At 43.1% G+C, this 17,475-nt stretch overlaps 1 long non-coding RNA gene across 2 annotated transcripts in view; it reads right to left on the bottom strand.

Moving 5' to 3' along the window:
* Positions 1–17,475, bottom strand: part of LOC134344185 (uncharacterized) — a 132,052-nt gene that overhangs the window by 66,260 nt on the left and 48,317 nt on the right. The window contains exon 3 of one of the 2 annotated variants that reach the window (XR_010017384.1): positions 3,734–5,160. The exons of the other annotated variant lie outside the window; for it this stretch is intronic. This is a non-coding gene — a long non-coding RNA (uncharacterized LOC134344185). Of the gene's footprint in view, positions 1–3,733; positions 5,161–17,475 lie in introns of those variants that run through there. 2 annotated transcript variants of the gene reach the window in all.

Raw genomic sequence — 17,475 nt, 5'->3', positions numbered from 1 at the left:
TAACACACAAAACACTGGAGGGGCTCAGCAAGCAGGTTAGGCACTTCAGGCTGAGACCCTTCATGCAAACTGCATACTGACCAGAGATGCTGCCTGACCTGCTGAACTCTTCCAGTGTGTTGTCCCACGTTCCAGCACATCTTATCTCTTGTAGAATAGTGGATAGGTTTTTGCCAGGTGATAATAGGGATTCAAAGGACGTGGATAAAGTTAAGATAGAGATTACAGTGATCATTAAATATTGATCTTCCTTTTCTTTAAATACTTCCAGTGATCCTGTCATGAGCCTGTGGGCCTATGCAGCGAGCTGTAGAGCATTGGGCTTCCAGGTTTCTCGAACACCTGTATTTACTAACTGTTATCATAACGAGAGCCATTAAGCCCTTGTGCTGTCGGTTTAATCTTATCAAGTTAATTGTGACTGGTATGGGTTTCCTGTATTCTATGATTATTTAAAGGGGTCTCTAGTTACCTCTTTAGTAGAGTCCTACTGTGTTATAGAGAATGATTGGTCTTGTGATGTTGCTCCGTCATCCCTCCGAGACTGTCTTGGTGTTCCTATGCCTAACCTCTTGCCTGAAGTCTCTTCATGAGGATTCTGCCGTCCAGCACTCCTGGGTCAAGTCGAGAGCTTGCCATCTGCCGCTCTCAGTGTTGAGCCGTGCCAGTGACTGTCATAACAGGGAGAGAGCCTGCTGTTCATCCACACTTGAGTCCAGTCTTACGAACGCGCACCAGGGGAGATCCAGTTTCTATAACGTTTCAAAGTAGAGAGTTGTAGAGGGTCACCATCCCCTAAAGGAAATCCCTGTGCTTCTCAGTATTTAATGCTCATCCCTTCCACTTGTAACTATCTTCCCTTGTTTGAGATTGGGATGCTCGCACTGATGTAAACCTCTTTACATCTACTCTAACATGCCTCCTTTTCTGTTTCAATATTATCATTCCTCATTCCACTAAACTCCAAGGAGTCTGCCCTTTTTGATCAGATTCCCCCTTCTCCAGCCCTTTATCTCTTTAATCAATCAACTTCCCAGGTCTTTACTTCACTCCTTCCCCTCTCTTGGTTTCACCTATCACCTGCCACCTTGTACTTCTTCCTCCCCTCCCCCCACCTTCTTACTCAGACTTCTCCCCTTCTTTCCCAGTCTCGATGCAGAGTCTCGGCCCAAAACTTCAACTGATTACCCTTTTCCACAGATGCTGCTCGACTTGCTGAGTTCCTCCAGTATTTTGTGTGCTGCTTTGGATTTCCAGCATCTGCAGATCATAGAAACATAGAAACATAGAAAATAGGTGCAGGAGTAGGCCATTTGGCCCTTCGAGCCTGCACCGCCATTTATTATGATCATGGCTGATCCTCCAAATCAGAACCCCGCCCCAGCCTTCCCTCCATACCCACTGACCCCCGTAGCTACAAGGGCCATATCTAACTCCCTCTTAAATATAGCCAATGAACTGGCCTCAACTGTTTCCTGTGGCAGAGAATTCCACAGATTCACCACTCTCTGTGTGAAGAAGTTTTTCCTAATCTCGGTCCTAAAAGGCTTCCCCTTTATCCTCAAACTGTGGCCCCTCGTTCTGAACTTCCCCAACATCGGGAACAATCTTCCTGCATCTAGCCTGTCCAATCCCTTTAGGATCTTATACGTTTCAATCAGATCCCCCCTCAATCTTCTAAATTATAGGACTACCTTTTCATGCTGGTGAATTTATTTTGAAATGCCAACAATGTCAGTATACCCTTGCTTAAGCAAATTGTGTACAGTACTCCAGCTGTTGCCTCATCACTACTCTATAGATTGAAACATTACTACTCCATCTCTGAACCCCAACCCTCATAATAAAGGCCAAAAAGCAATTTGTCTCCCTACCACATGATACACCTACCCACTATTTGTTTCTTGCTCACAAAAGCTTCTAAATTCCTCTGTCTTTGCTCACGTGTAATCACTATCCATTTAGATAACCGCCTGTTTTTATATTCTTCCTAAAGTGCATAACCATGCTCTTCCCTCATTAAACTCAATTTATAGAGTTTACACCCACATACTCAATCATCTGTATCCTGTCTAGGTCCTAACAGCTTCATTATGGGCCATCCCACCTATTTTCTTGTCAATGGTGAACTGTGTACTTACATTCTGCCCTCTCTTCCAGAGTATTGAAATCAGGAGTAAATAAATGGAAGAATGTTGTGGTCAGCCATGAATCAGAGGCCCCATTCATACTCCTGCATGTAGGTTAAGTTTAATTCCAGAAACTTAAGGGTAGAATCTCAGTGATTCACTGATGCAGTAGGATGTCGGCACTTTTGGCTGCAGTGACCTCTCGGGAGCCAACCAAAGGTGTGTTTTCTTTTTTGAATGTCCTTTTTATGATTGCAAGACACTGCTAGATTCCAAGTACTTAGGGTGCTGCAGGTCTACCCCATCAGTAGACATCTTGTTGGCAGACGAGCTGCACTTGATGCAGACCATGTTGCTGCCTGCTTCCGGAAGTCACCTAAGGTGGCATACAGAGTAACCATGGTTAATTGTCTTGGCCGTTTCTCTTAGAATCATAAGACCCTGCGGGGCATTGATAAGGTAAGATGCTGCAGGCCTGTCTCCCTTGTTTGGTGGTGCACAAGATGGCAGGGAAGCTGTGTGGCTTTGGTTGCAGTGAGGATTAGGCCTGAAGCCACAAGTTTGCCTGTTGCTGTAGTCTGGATGAGGAGACATCAGAGGCAGTGTAGCATGGCATCCATGTTTGGTTGGGGGCTGGCCTCTCCCATTGGAGCTCCCCCCTAGTGTCTGATTGGTGGAATGAAAATTTTGATTGCATGCGTGTGTTCATCTGTGGACTGCCGGGAACTTCCCCATCAATTTGCAAAACATTTCACTTAGGGACTTGCGCTATAAGTATTTTTTTGCATGACTATTTTCTTTTTGCTCACTGTCTTTAATGCTCTGTGTATGTCATGCACTTTGGACCCAGAGGAATGCAATTTTGTTGGGCTGTGTTCATGTATGGTTGAATGATAATTAAACCTGAATTTGATTTGATGTAGATGCCTGGTTTTAAGTGATATTTTAAGTTGAGATACAGTGTGAAAGCTCACTTAATGCAAACAATTCCTTGGCGGATGCCATAGTAGCATAGCGGTTAGTGCAAATCTATAGAACACCAGCTGTTCGACTCCTGCCGCTGTCTGGAAGGAGTTTGCACATTCTCACTGTCACTGTGGTGGTGTGCACTGTCGGATGCCCACCCGCCGCACTTGAGTGATATCTCTCTTTCTTTCTTTCTCTCTCTCTCCCTCTCTCTCCCCTCTCTCTCTCCCCTCTCTCCTTTCTCCTCTCTCCTCTCTCCTCTCTCCTCTCTCTCTTCTCTCTCTCTTCTCTCTTGCTGGATGGTGAATCAGACTCTGTCGGTCCTCAAGTCAGGGGACTCAAACCAAGCGACATGGCAGATTGTAACATCAAAACTGCAAGCTGCTGGTCTCCCACTCTCACTTGTTGCAGGAGTGATATCTCTCTCTCTCCCTCGCTAGTGGGAGACAGCCTGCCTGCGATGTCAAAGTGTTGGGATGGACTCTGGATCATGGTCCCTCTGGGGGCTTTGCCACTGCTTGCACGTTGGAGGGGGATTGGGGTCGGGCTTTTGCTGGAGCAAGTGGGGGGAGGGTTGATGCTTTGGCTGCTGCTTGAGCAGGGAGGGGCCTATGGAGTTCTAACGTTTCTGTCATTCATTTTTTGTTTTTTTATTTCAGGAATATCTGCAGAGAGTAAGAATTTCAGGTGGTATACAATATACTGTTGTGTCTGTGCACAACTACATATCAATTAAATAAAAGCACACATGCGGGACATGGCTTTAACTGGTGTATTCACATTGCAGTCAGAGAGACAGCAATGTGCATGTGTGGACAACAGATCAATGTTTAGTGCTAAGGGGGGGGGTCATTGCTGTAAAAGAAATAGATCCACACATCACACTTCCTCTCCCTTCAGAATAATGCAACATAAAACTCTGTATGTACAAAACATCCAATTCCCCTTTCATAAACCTATATTCCAAATAAACATGCTTGCACAATACAGTCCATAACTAACTTCATATTTCTAAAGGTTCAGTCTTTTGGGTGACGTTCTGTTTCTTTCAGGATAGTGCCTCAGGACCTGTGGAGTGACATCAGGTTTGCTGGGTGTCTTGTCTAATTCTCGTTTCCAGTGTCATGTTGCTGTCAGTGGCATCATCACTGAGAGATAAGTTCAGTGACTGTAATGTGTTCATCTTGTTGGATGTATTTGACTCAGGTCTGTTCTTCAGTTGAGCATCCAGTACCTGGTCCACATGATGTCTCCATGTAAGATCTCCAACATCTATTGTTTACATTAGTGGTCCAGTTCTTGTAGCTATCCTACCAGGTGTCCACTTGTCTTCTCAGTAATCACATGTTACGACTTCCAATCCAATCTAGAAGGTCCTTGCTGCTTCACTTGGCAACTGGTTGAACTGCTGATTGTGTACTTCTCTCCGTAGATCTGCTTTCAGGAGGTCTATGCATGATTCCAGATTCCAGTTCATGAACAGTATTGCAGGTGTTCAATTTGTTCTTGCATGAACAGAGTTCTGATACACAAAAAAGGAAGTTGTGCACCTTGTGCTGTAGAGAAAAGTCCTCCTTGTCCATCGCTTCAGTGGACTTCTTGGTTTGGATAAAATTTTCAGCTAACCCACTCGTTACTGGGTGTGAGGAGTTGATTTGACATGTCTGATTCCACTCTTCTTCATGAACAGATGCAATTCTTCTGACGTGTATTGTGGTCCATTGTTACTCACATTTGTTCTGGTAAGCCATTTCTGGCGAAGATAGCCCTCAGAGAGGAGAAAGTCTTTGCTGAGGTGGTTGACTTTATTGGTATAACCTCTGGCCATTTCGAATGAGCATCCACACCAATAAGAAACATGGAGTCCATGAACAGCCCAGCAAAGTCAATATGTCCTCTTTGCCATGTTGATGATGGCCATTCCCACGGGTGTAATGGTGCCTGTGGGGGTGCATTTTGAACTCTTTGGCATTCCAAACAGCTTTTGGCTAAGTCTTCAGTCTGTTTATCTATTCCAGGCCACCACATGTAGCTCCAGGTGAGACTCTTTATCTTGATTCCTAAACTATTGTCACAGTAAACAAATGATATATTCATTATTTACAACCAGGAGCTTTGCCTCACAAAATGCTGGAGGAACTCAACAGGTCAGGCAGCATCTTAGGAGAGGAATAAAGAGTTGACATTTTGGGCTGAGATCCTTCATCAGGACTGAAACCATGATGAAGTGTCTTGGCCCAAAAATCTTTATTCCTCTTTATAGATGCTGCCTGACTTGTTGTGTTCCTCCAGCATTTTGTGTGTGTTACTCTGTATTTCCTGCTTTGGCAGAATCTCTTACGTTTAGGTGTTTTTGCCAGCAATACAGACAAACTTCACAAAATATGAACAAGAGAAAAGCTGCAGATGCTGGAAATCGAAGCAACACACACAAAATGCTGGAGGAACTCAGCAGTCCAGGCAGCATCTATGGAAAAAAAGCATAGCCAACGTTTCAGCCCAAGGCCCTTCAGTAGGACCTTTGGCTATGTCCTGCTGAAGGATCTTGGCCTGAAATGTCAACTGTACTTTTTTTCACAAAATATATTCTCTTCAGATGGGTAAGTGACTTACAGAGGAACAATGCACATTGACAGCACTCTCATATTATCCAGATGAAACTTGAGGGTCATCTTTAGGTGAGCGTTGGCCCTTCTGATTGTGGTATATGAGGTTGATTAGATGCCCAAAGATGGCTCCTAGTCAAGTTCCACTCCACAGCTTTGGATGGGTAAAATCGTTTGAGAGATCAAAGAGCTAGCAAATTCAAAGGAACTATAGCACAAATATCACTGCATCTTCCACTGGATGAATTGAAGGGGGAGAAAAGCGATTAGATGATTTAAGGGAAATGGAAAAAAAATCTGTTCATATATAAAGACCTAACACTTAACAAAAATGAAAGGTTAAATTGAATAGAACCATTCATCTTTTTCTATACTTTTTTCTAGAATTTTCTAGACTTTTCACCCATTTCCCATGATTCATCTAATAGATTTATCAAATTAGATGGATTAAGATAAATGGAAAATAATCTGTACATATTTGGGGATGGAGTGGAGGTGTAGTGATTAGCAAAATGCTATTGCAATTCCGGTGACCCGGGTTCAAATCCAGCCACTGTCTGTAAGGAGTTTGTATGTTCTCCCCATTCTCATCCCACATTCTAAAGACATACAGGTTACAGGGAAATTGGTCACGTGAGTGTTACTGGATGGCATAGACTTTGGGCTGGGACATGTTGTTGTGCATTATACCTCTAAACAACATTTAAAGAAAATAGATACTAAGAACTATCATTAATAAAAATGAAAGAAACGGTTCATTTGATTAAATGCATCTGTGTTCACTTGTTTGCTTGGCTCTCCTCGTGTGCCAGTTTCATTCCTCACCTTCCTTCTCTTTGCAAGTGTGTTCCCATTCTTAGATAGAGTCACAGAATCATAAAAAGTACAGCACAGAAATAGGCCCTGTGGCCCATCTCGTCCACACCAAGCCACTTAAACTGCCCATGCCCATTAACCTGCACTGGGCCATATCCTTCCATACCCCTACCATTCATGTACCTATCCCAACTTCTCTTAAATGTGGAGAGCAAGCTTTCATGCACCACTTACACTGTCAGCTCCTTCCACACTCTAACAGCACTGAGAGAAGAAGTTTCCCCTCATGTTCCCCTTAAGCTTTTCACCTTTTTCCCTTAACCCATGACCTCTAGTTGTAGTCCCACCCAACCTCAGTGGAAAATGCCTGCTTGTATTTGCTCTATCTATATCCCTCATAAGTTTGGATACCTATCTCCATATATAGTAACACAAGACCACCATCTTTCTACTCAAGTCATTGCAGCCTCATCACCACATACCCCACCTCTGGACTGCCTGAAGATGAAAATAACTTTCATTTTCATTATATCTGCTACATCCTCTGTAACAGCAGGCCAGCCTTACACGAACTCATATTTCAGGCTTTACTCTGCCAAACAAGCTGTTATAAAACAAGTAGGTACATTGGGGTGTATGGGGTGTCAGGGAGGGGTAGCACCTCTGGTGGGGGAACATGTCGCATCCTTTTCAGGGTGGTTAGTCCACCTTTGGTCCCCACCTGGCACTCAGCTCTCACCTGTGGCTCCCCGTAGCTGTTTGCATGCGACAGCGGCCACACCCCGGGCAACGGCTTCGACAAGCCGGCTAAACCAGGTGAGGGTAGCCGACGGGTCTCAAACCCTCGGTGAGATAGGGAGTTGTCTATCCCAGCATGTGAAGACAGACTCCGGCGGATTGAGCGGACGAGACCTATGGAAGGTCCAACGGTCAAGAAGGCGGTCTCTGCAAGCGTCGTGGAACGTGTAGAGCAGGACAAGACACAGAAGATGTCCCAGTCATCCACTGCGCCTAGTCCCATCTCCAGCCGTCTAGACTCTGTCTTGCCACTGGATCCAGATGGGAATTGGGAAGAGAGAGTCAGGCTGACGCTGCGCAACTCTCCCTCACTTAAATCCAGATCACGCGCTAGTCTTGGCACCATCATAATGGTGTCCAGGTCCTCATCGATGTCAACGATGGATGAACAACAACAACATTAAAGACTTTTAAGAGGTGTTTACATAGGCACATAAATGTGAGGAAAATAAGGAGATATAGACATTGTTTTGGCAGAAGAGATTATTTTAATTAGCCATTTGATTACTAATTTAATTAGTTCAGCACAACATTGTGGGCCAAAAGCCTGGTTCATGTGCTGTGCTGTACTGATCTATGTTCTAAGTTTGAAGCAGGTAACTGCAATAACTAATGTAAGACTGTGATAGAGTGAATGTGGAAAGGATGTTTCCTCTCGTGGGGGGAGCTTAGGACCTGAGGACAGAGGCCCAGAATAGAAAGGTGTCCTTTTAGAATAGAGATCGGGAGGAATTTATTGGTGAATCTGTGGAATTTGTTGCCTCAGGTGGCTGTGGAGGCCATTCATTGGGTATATTTATGGTAGTGGTTGATAGTTTCTTGATTAGTCCCTGAAGGAATACAGGGAGAAGGCAGCAGACTGAGGCTGAGAGTGAAAACGGATCAGCCATGAAAATTGGCAAAGCGCACTTGATGGGCCAAATATTTTAATTCTGTTCCTATATCTGATGTTCTGATGGTCTGATGAGTTAAACTGTTATATTTACAGTGGTGCTAGAAAGTTTATGAACCCTGTAGAATTGTCTCTGTTTCTGGATAAATATGACCTAAACTGAGATCTAAGTAAGCCTTAAAATTAAATAAAGCGAATCTAATTAAATAAATGAGACAAAACATTATACTTGCTCATTTGTTTATTTATTGAGAAAAATTATCCAAAATTGCATGTATTTCTTGGAAAAAGTATGTGAACTTTTGTTTTCAGTAAATGGTGTGACGCCTTGTACAGAAATAACTTCAACCATACGGTTCCAGTAACTGGTGATCAGTCCTGTTCGCCAGCTTGGGAGAATTTTAGACCATTCCTCCTTACAAAACTGTTTCAGCTCTGGGATGTCGGTGAACTTCCTGCAGGACCTGCTTGCTTCAGGGTTTCCACAACATTTCTACAGGATTAAGGCCAGGACTTTGACTTGGCCATTCCAAAACACAAATTCTCTTCTTTTTAAACGATTCTGCTGTTGATTTACTTTTGTCTTTTGGATCATTGTTTCGTTGCATCAACCAACTTGTATTAAGCTTCAGGTGATGGAGTACGACCCTGACATTCTCCTGTAAAATATCCTGATGCAATTTTGAATTCACTGTTCCCTCAGTGATTGCAAGCTGTCCAGGCCCCGAGACAGCAAAGCAGCCCCAAACCATGATGCTCCTTCCACCGTGCTTCACAGTCGCAATGAGGTTTTGCTGTTAATGTGCGGTGCCCTTCTTCCTCAAAACATAGCAACCTACATTTCTGCCAAAAAGTTCAACTTTTGTCTCATCTGTCCATGAAACATTATCACAGAAGAGTTGTAGAACATCCAGGTGGGTCTTTTGCAAACTTGAGACGTGCAGCAATGTTTTTTTTTGAGAGCAGTGGTTTCCTCCGTAGTGTCCTTCCCTGAACACCATTCTTGCTCAGTGTTTTTCTTGTAGTGGACACATGAGCAGAGACTTTAGAAAGTTCTAATGATTTCTGCAGGTCTTTTGCTTGTTACCTGTGGATTCTTTTTCACCTCCTTCAGCATTGCATGTTGTGCTCTTAATGCAATCTTGGTAGGATGCCCACTCCTAGGGAGAGCAGCAACAGTACTGAGTTTCCTCTGTTTGCAGACAATTTCTCTTACTGTGGGCTGATGAACACTCAGGTCTTCAGAAAAGCTTCAGTAGCCTTTTCCTGCTTCATGCATCTCTACAATTCTTCTAAAGTCCTCTAAAACTTGTTCTGATCAAAGCACGGTGCACATAAACAGATCTTTCCTGAGAAGCGCAGGCTCTATCAGTCACCTGCCCTAGTGTGTCTTTTTTTATAGGGCAGGGCACATCTACAACCCACACCACCAATCTCATTGCATTGATTGAAACACTTGATGCCAGATAGCTTTTGTAGAAGGCATTACCCCAGGGGTTTGCATACTTTTTTCAACAAATACATGTAATATTGGATCATTTTTCTCAGTAAATAAATGAACAAGTAGAATATTTTGTGTTATTTATTTGATCGGGTTCTCTTTATCTAGTTTAGGACATGTGTGAAGATCTGATCATAATTTTGGTGATATTTATGCAGCGATAAGGAAAATTCTACAGGTTTCACACACTTTCTAGCACGACTGTAAATGTTAGGTGGCAGGGTGGGGATACATCTCTTCCAAAGGAGGTGTGAGGCGCTTCTTCCCTTCGTTAGTCTGCAAATCACTTTTGGGCAAGGTGTAGCCATGGGAGAAGGTGGTTGATGGTCATATGAATAGCTGGTACATATCACAAGTCTAGGTCATGTGACCACTGATGCCAGGCAGACAATCTCTGAAGAGTATTGATAATGGTCGGGGTCACCCGTCTTGTAAAGATACTGCCCAGAAGAAGACAATGGCAAACCAGTTCTGTAGAAAGGGGGTGGAGCTTAGGAGACAATCTTCGGAAACAGCTCTATTTCTATCTTTAATATCTTTATTTTCCCCCTTCAGGGTTCTTTTGAAGACCCTGACTTGGAGTTACATGCTGGCTTCGATTCTTTGCGGGAATGGGAACCGTTCTCGGGGTCTCACGACCGGCTGTTATTCGATATACCAAGGGCTCAGCCTAAGAGATTAGCTCGCCTTCGGATTTCGTGGCTCTGGAGGTGAGCGGACTTGAAGTCGGGGCCTCTGCAGGAAATTGGTGTGTTGTGGGAGACAGAAGATCTCTGGCTGTGTGCCAGAGACCCGAGTTCTTTGGGCACAGAGCTTGGAAAAAGCGACACAACAGACTTTTAACATCTTAAATCAGTGAGTCATATTGTTATATCTCCCCTCCCACTGTGAAATGGAGATACCTCTTTTTCCCTTATTATCAAGAAAGAGACCCTTTGGTAAGTCAAATTACCGGGTGAACGAGTAGTCTTTGGGGTACTGCAAGTCGGTGTCTTTATTGATGGTTTATTGCACATTTGAGTGCTCAGTGGGGGGGGGGTGCCGATGCTTTTTTTGCAGTGGGGAAGGGAGGATTGTTGCTTTGCTGTTGCTTACACGTGGGAGGAGGGAGCTGGGGGGGCTTTAGGGTTCTAACATTTAACTGACATTCATCTTTTGGGGTACTCTTCTGTTTTCATGTATGGTTGTGAAGAAGAAGAATTTCAGGATGTATACTGTATACATTTCTCTGACATTAAATGTACCTTTGAGACCTTTGAAAAAATTGCCAAGGATAATCATGCTCATGAAAGGACAATGATCACCCATGCCACACAACACAGTACATAATGATAATGATAATATTTAAAAGGCTGCATGAATAGGTAATTGGCAGATGAAGTTTTATGTAGAAAAGTAACAGAATGAATACATAGAGAAAACATAGATTACTTTATAAAGGGCATGAAGGATCAGAAGGGCTTGGATGTGTTTTTGCATAAATCCCTGAAAGTGGTAGATCAGCTTGACAGAGTGGTTAGCAAAGGATGTGGGTACCTGGGATTTATGGGGATATGGAATATGGAAGCTGAGAAATTATGCTGAATCTGCTGGCTGGGATCACTGCATCCAAACCTCTTGTCCTGATCTGACATTAATTCACAAAGATTCTTCCACAAATATTACCTGTTTAAATTCAAGTTCAAGTCAAGCTCTCAACACCATTGAGCACTTCTATTTGGAGCACCCTTGAGGGAAAGTAGCATCCATCATCAGAGACTCCTTCCATGCAGGTCATGCTCTCTTCTTGATGCTGCCACCAGGAAGGAAGTACAGGAGCCTCAGGACTTACATCAACGGGTTCAGGAACAGTTATTACCCTCAACCATCAGGCTCGTGAACCAAAGGGGATAACTTCACTCAACTCCACTTGCCCCATCACTGAAATGTTCCCTCAACCTATGGACTCACTTCCAAGGACTTTTTCCACTTTCATGGACATACACTGCCTCTCCTTTGTCTACCCTGCTTGTTACTTCCTCGAAGAACTCTGACAGATTTGCCAGGCAAGATTTCCCATTACAGAAATCATGCTGGCTTTGACTTACTTTATCATTAGTCTCCAAGTACACCAAAACTTCATCCTTAATAAGAGTCTCCAACAATTGTCCTATCACTGAGGTGAGGCTAACTGGCCTATAATTTCCTTTCTTTTGTCTTCCTCCCTTCTTAAAGGGTGGATTGACAATTGCAATCTTCCACTCCTCTCGGACCATGCCAGAGTCAAATGAGTATTGAAAGATCATGACTAATGCATCGCTGTCTCTTAAGAAACCTCTCTCAGAACTCTGGGATGTTGTCCGTATGGCCCAGATGCCTTATCCACCTTAAGACCTTTGAGTTTACCTGGCACTTTTTCCTTTGTAATACCAATGGCTCTCACTTCTGCTCCCTGACACTCACAGAGCTCTGGCATACTGTTAGTGTCTTCCACAGTGAAGGCTGATGCAGAGTACCCATTAAGTTCATCTGCATTTCTTTGTCCCTCATTACTACCTCACCAGCATCATTTTCCAGTGGTCCAAAATCAACTCTCACCTCCCTTTTACTCATCATTAAACTAAAAAAACTTTTAGTAACCTGCTTTATATTAATGGCATGTCTGCCCTCATATTTCATCTTTTCCCTTCATATACTTTTTAAAATTGGATTTTATAAACTTCCCAATCATCCAACTTCCCACTCACATTTACTTTATATGTCCTTTCCTTGGCTTTTATGGAATCAACTTCCTTTGTCAGCCACGGTTGCCTATCCCTGCCATTTGAGAACTTCTTCCTCTGTGGGACATATCTATCCTGTGCCTTGTGAAATATTCCCAGAAACTTCAGCCATCTCTGCTCTGCCATCATCCCCGCCAGTGTTCCCCTCCAATTCACCTGGGCAAGCTCCTCTATCATGCCTCTGTAATTCCCTTTATTCCATTGTGACACTGATCCATGTGAGTTATGCTTTTCCCTCCCAAATGACAGTATGAATTCAATCATATTATGATCACTTCCTCCTAAGGGTTCCCTTACATTAAGCTCTCTAATAAGATTTGGGTTATTACATAAGACCCAGTCAAAGACAGCCTTTCCAGGAGTAGGCACAAGCTGCTCTAAAAAACCATTTCGTGGGCACTCAAAAAATTACCTCTCCTGTGATCCGACATCAATCTAATTTTCCCAAACCCCTTGCATTTCAGAATCAGAATCAGAATCAGGTTTATTATCCTCAGCATGTGACGTGAAATTTGTTAACTTAGCAGCAGCAGTTCAATGCAATACATAATATAGAAGAAAAAAAACAAGTAAATCAATTACAGTATATGTATTTTGAATAGATTAACAATTGTGCAAAAAAACAGAAATAATGAAATAATATATATTAATAAAGTGAGGTCCTTAATAATGGACGCTGCCTTTCTGAGACACTGCTCCTTCAGGGTGTCCTGGGTGCTTTGTAGGCTAGTACCCAAGATGGAGCCGAATATATTTACAATCCTCTGCAGTTTCTATCGGTGCTGTGCAGTAGCCACCTCCCCCACCCCCTCCATACCAGGCAGTGATGCACCTGTCAGAATGTACTCCACAGTACATCTATAAAAGTTTTTGTATGTATTTGTTGACATACCAAATCTCTTCAAACTCCTAATGAAGTATGGCCGCTGTCTTGTCTTCTTTATAACTGCATCGATATCTTGGGACCAGGTTAGATTCTCAGAGATCTTGACACCCAGGAACTTGAAACTGTTCACTCTCTCCACTTCTGATCCCTTTATGAGGATTGGTATGTGTTCCCTCATCTTACCCTTCTGGAAGTCCACAATCAGTTCTTTTGTCTTATTGATGTTTAGTGCCAGTTTGTTGCTGCGACACAACTCCACTAGTTGGCATATTTTGCTCCTGTACGCCCTCTCGTCTCCACTTGAGGTTCTACCAGCAATGGTTGTGTCAACAGCAAATTTGTAGATGGTATTTAGCTATGCCTAGCCACACAGTCATAGGTATATAGAAAGTAGAGCAGTGGGCTAAGCACACACCCCTGAGGTGCACCAGAGCTGATTGTCAGCAAGGAGAAGATGTTATCACTAATCTGCACAGATTGTGCTCTTCCAGTTAGGAAGTCGAGGATTTAGTTGCGGAGGGAGGTACAGAGGCCCAAGTTCTGCCACTTCTCAATCAGGATGGTGGGAATGATGGTTTTAAATACTGAACTATAGTTGATGGACAGCATCCTGTCATAGGTGTTGGTGTTGTCCAGGTGGTCTAAAGCCGTGTGAAGAGCTATCGAGATTGTATCTACCATTGACCTATTGTGGTGATAGGTGAATTGCAATGGATCTAGGTCCTTGCTTAGGCAGGAGTTCAGTCTAGTCATGAAAAACCTCTCAAAGGTTGGTGAAGTCCCCCATTACAATTACCCTTATTCAGCTCCTTTTGCAATCTGAGCCTTTTCCAGCTCCTTTTGCAATCTGAGCCCCACATCTTGGCTACTATTTGGAGGCCTATATATGATTCCCATAATAGAAAGCCTACAGTGAGCCTCTGTCACCTATTTCTAAAGATATGCTGTAATTCCATTTCTTACCAAAAGAGCCATTCCACCACCTATGCCTTCCTTCTTGTCCTCTCGATACAAAGTATATCCTTTGATGTTAAGTTCCCATCTATGGCCTTCTTTCAGCCACGACTCAGTGATGCCCACAATGTCATACCGACCAATCTCTAATTACGCCACGAGTTCTTCCACCTTATTCCAAATGCCATGTGCATTTAAATACAGCACCTACAGTTCAGCATTTGTTGCCCTTTTGAATTTTGGCTCTCTGGTACAATTTAACTCTTTGCTCTGTCTGCATTTATATCCAGTCATTGGCTTGCCCTTCCTTACATTCATGTTACACCCATCATCTACTTGTAAACCTGCTGATTCATCCTCAGCTCTGTCATACTGGTTCCCATCCCCCGGATTCTGATTCTTTCCAGCCTCCGTGGGCTGTAATTTGCTTATGTTCTTGGGGTGTTCGGGGAGGGGTAGTGCCTCTGATGTAGGGGCTTGTCATGTCCAAACTGAAGCAGCTGGCTCACCTTTGGTCCCCACCGTATACTCAGCTCTCACCTGTGGCTCCAAGTAGCTGTTTGCATGTGACAACAGCTACACCCCAGAACAGAACCCCAACAGCCAGATCAAACCAGGTGAGGGTAACCAGCATGTATCGTACCCCGGTAAGATAGGGACATGCCTGTCCTAGCATGTGAAGTCAGCTCTGGTGGACTCAGAGAATGAGATCTACAGCGAGATCCAACGGCCAGGAAAACAGTTCTGCAATACTGTGCGGGAGCAAAGGACATGACAAGGAATAGAAGACCTCATGGTCATCCACTGCAACCTAAGAAGACTCCAGTTTGTGACACTTGTTTGTACCTCTGGACCTGGACTTCCAAGATTGAGAGAGTGAAATTGCCCCAGTGCAATGGTTTTCCTAGTTTAAAACCTCTGCTGCACAGATTTCCTGTCATCATTGGATACAATGGACAAACACCATACCGAATACAGTTTCATATTAACTAAGTTTATTCTTGGTCAGTCAGAGGAATCTGAGCGTTCGGTTTGATTGACAGGAGATATAGAATGCTGCTCATCCTTTTAGGGAATAATATCGCCCCTACACACAGCCTTCAAGGGAATATTTGTGCAAGCTGCATTTTAAATGTTTTTATAAGAATGAAGCAGGTTCAGACTGAACTGGTTTGACCACTCAGAGTGCAGACAATACTGAAATCTACTCAAAGCAGTGAGATGTTATCTCTCAGAAAAGCTGATGATAAGTCAATAGAAGAACAAAATTAGAAATTCCTGTGCCATCTGCAGATGAGATCAATAATTCCTGCTTTATTCTTTTATGCTGAGTCAGATTTCGCCTGACAAAAAACAGGAGAGCAGTTTTGTCTTTGATAGCTTCCTGCCTCTATGAAAACATCCCCCTATACATAGCAACTGTCACAACAGTACTACTGGTAATCTAATATGCCTGCTGGTGATCAGGCCTTTGAAACCTCTGTTATTAAGCTGCTAGAATCTAATTGCGAGGCAATTTGCCTTTCACAGCCAGTTGGAGAATCTATACTGAATTTAATGCATGGTCTGCTGGTCATAAGAATTCTCCATTTTGTCCTATTTGCTATGCAAACATGTCTATGTAAAACCTTAAGGTGTTCTTGTTTTTGGACAAACATCTCACCTTGATTTCTTTCAAAGATGATTGTTTACCAGTTTCACTCCACCTCCTCCCCTGCCACCACTCCAAATTTATTCACAGTGCCTATAAAAATATTCACCTTCCCCACCCCCCTGGAAGTTTTCATGTTCTATTGTTTTACAACATTGAATCACAATGGATTTAATTTGGCTTTTTTGACACTAAACAGAAAAAGACTCTTTCATGTTAAAGTGAAAATAAATCTGTACAAAGTGATCTAAATTAATTATAAATATAAAACACAAAATAATTGATTGCATAAGTATTCACCCCCTTTAATATGACACACCAAATCATCACTGGTTTGAGAAGTCACATAATTAGGTAAATGGAGATCAGTAAGTGCGATCAAGGTGTTTCAATCGATTGTAGTAAAAATACACAGGTATCTGGAAGGTCCAGCTGCTGGTCGGTCAGTACCCTAGCAAAAACTGCACTATGAAAACAAAAGAAAACTCCAAGCAACTCTGTGAAAAGGTTATTGAAAAGCACAAGTCAGGAGATAGATACAAAAAAATTTCCAAGTCACTGAATATCTCTTGGAGTACAGTTAAGTCAATCATCAAGAAATGGAAAGAATATGACACAGCTGTAAATCTGCCCAGAGCAGGTGGTCCTCAAAAACCTTGCAAGAAGGACACTAGTGAGGGAGGCCACAAAAACAATATGACAATTCTGGAGGAGTTACAAGCTTCAGTGGCTGAGATTCGAACAACTGCACATACGACAAAGGTTGCCCAGCTGTTTCACCAGTCGGTGCCTTATGGAACAGTGGCAAAAACAAAGCCACCTTTGAAAAAAGCTCACATGAAATCTCAGCTAGAGCTTGCCAGAAGGCATGTGGGAGACTCTGAAATCAGCTGGAAGAAGGTTCTATGGTCTGTTGAAACCAAAATTGAGCTCTTTGGCCATCAGACTAAAGGCTATGTTTGGTGTAAGCCAAAAACTGAACATCATCAAAAACACACCATCCCTTCCATGAAGCACTGTGTTGGCTGCATCATGCTGTGGGGATGCTTCACTGCAACAGTCCCTGGAAGGCTTGTGAAAGCTGAGAGTAAAAAGAATGCAGCAAAATACAGGGAAATCCTGGAGGAAAGCCTGATGCAGTCTGCAAGAAAAATGTGACTTGGGAGATTTGTTTTCTAGACAATGACCCCAAGCATAAGGCTAAAGCTACAGGAGAATGGCTTAAAAACTTCAAAGTTAATGTCCTGCGGTAGCTAAGTCAAAATTCAGACCTCAATCCAATTGAGAATTTGTGGCTGGATTTGAAAAAGGCTGTTCATCCATGATCCCCAAGCTGTCTGACAGAGCCTGAACAGTTTTGTAAAGAAGAATGGGAAAAATTGCAGCGTCCAGATGTGCAAAGCTGATAGAGACCTATCCACACAGTCTCAAGGTTGTTATTTCCACCAAAGGTGCATCTACAAAATACTGACTTGAAGGGGGTGAATACTCATGCAATCAAATGTGTTTTATAT

Source organism: Mobula hypostoma, chromosome 1 (assembly GCF_963921235.1).
Source record: "Mobula hypostoma chromosome 1, sMobHyp1.1, whole genome shotgun sequence".
NCBI lineage: Eukaryota > Metazoa > Chordata > Chondrichthyes > Myliobatiformes > Myliobatidae > Mobula > Mobula hypostoma.
Note: the sequence above shows the minus strand (reverse complement) of the source record. Positions and strands in the feature narration are given on the sequence as shown.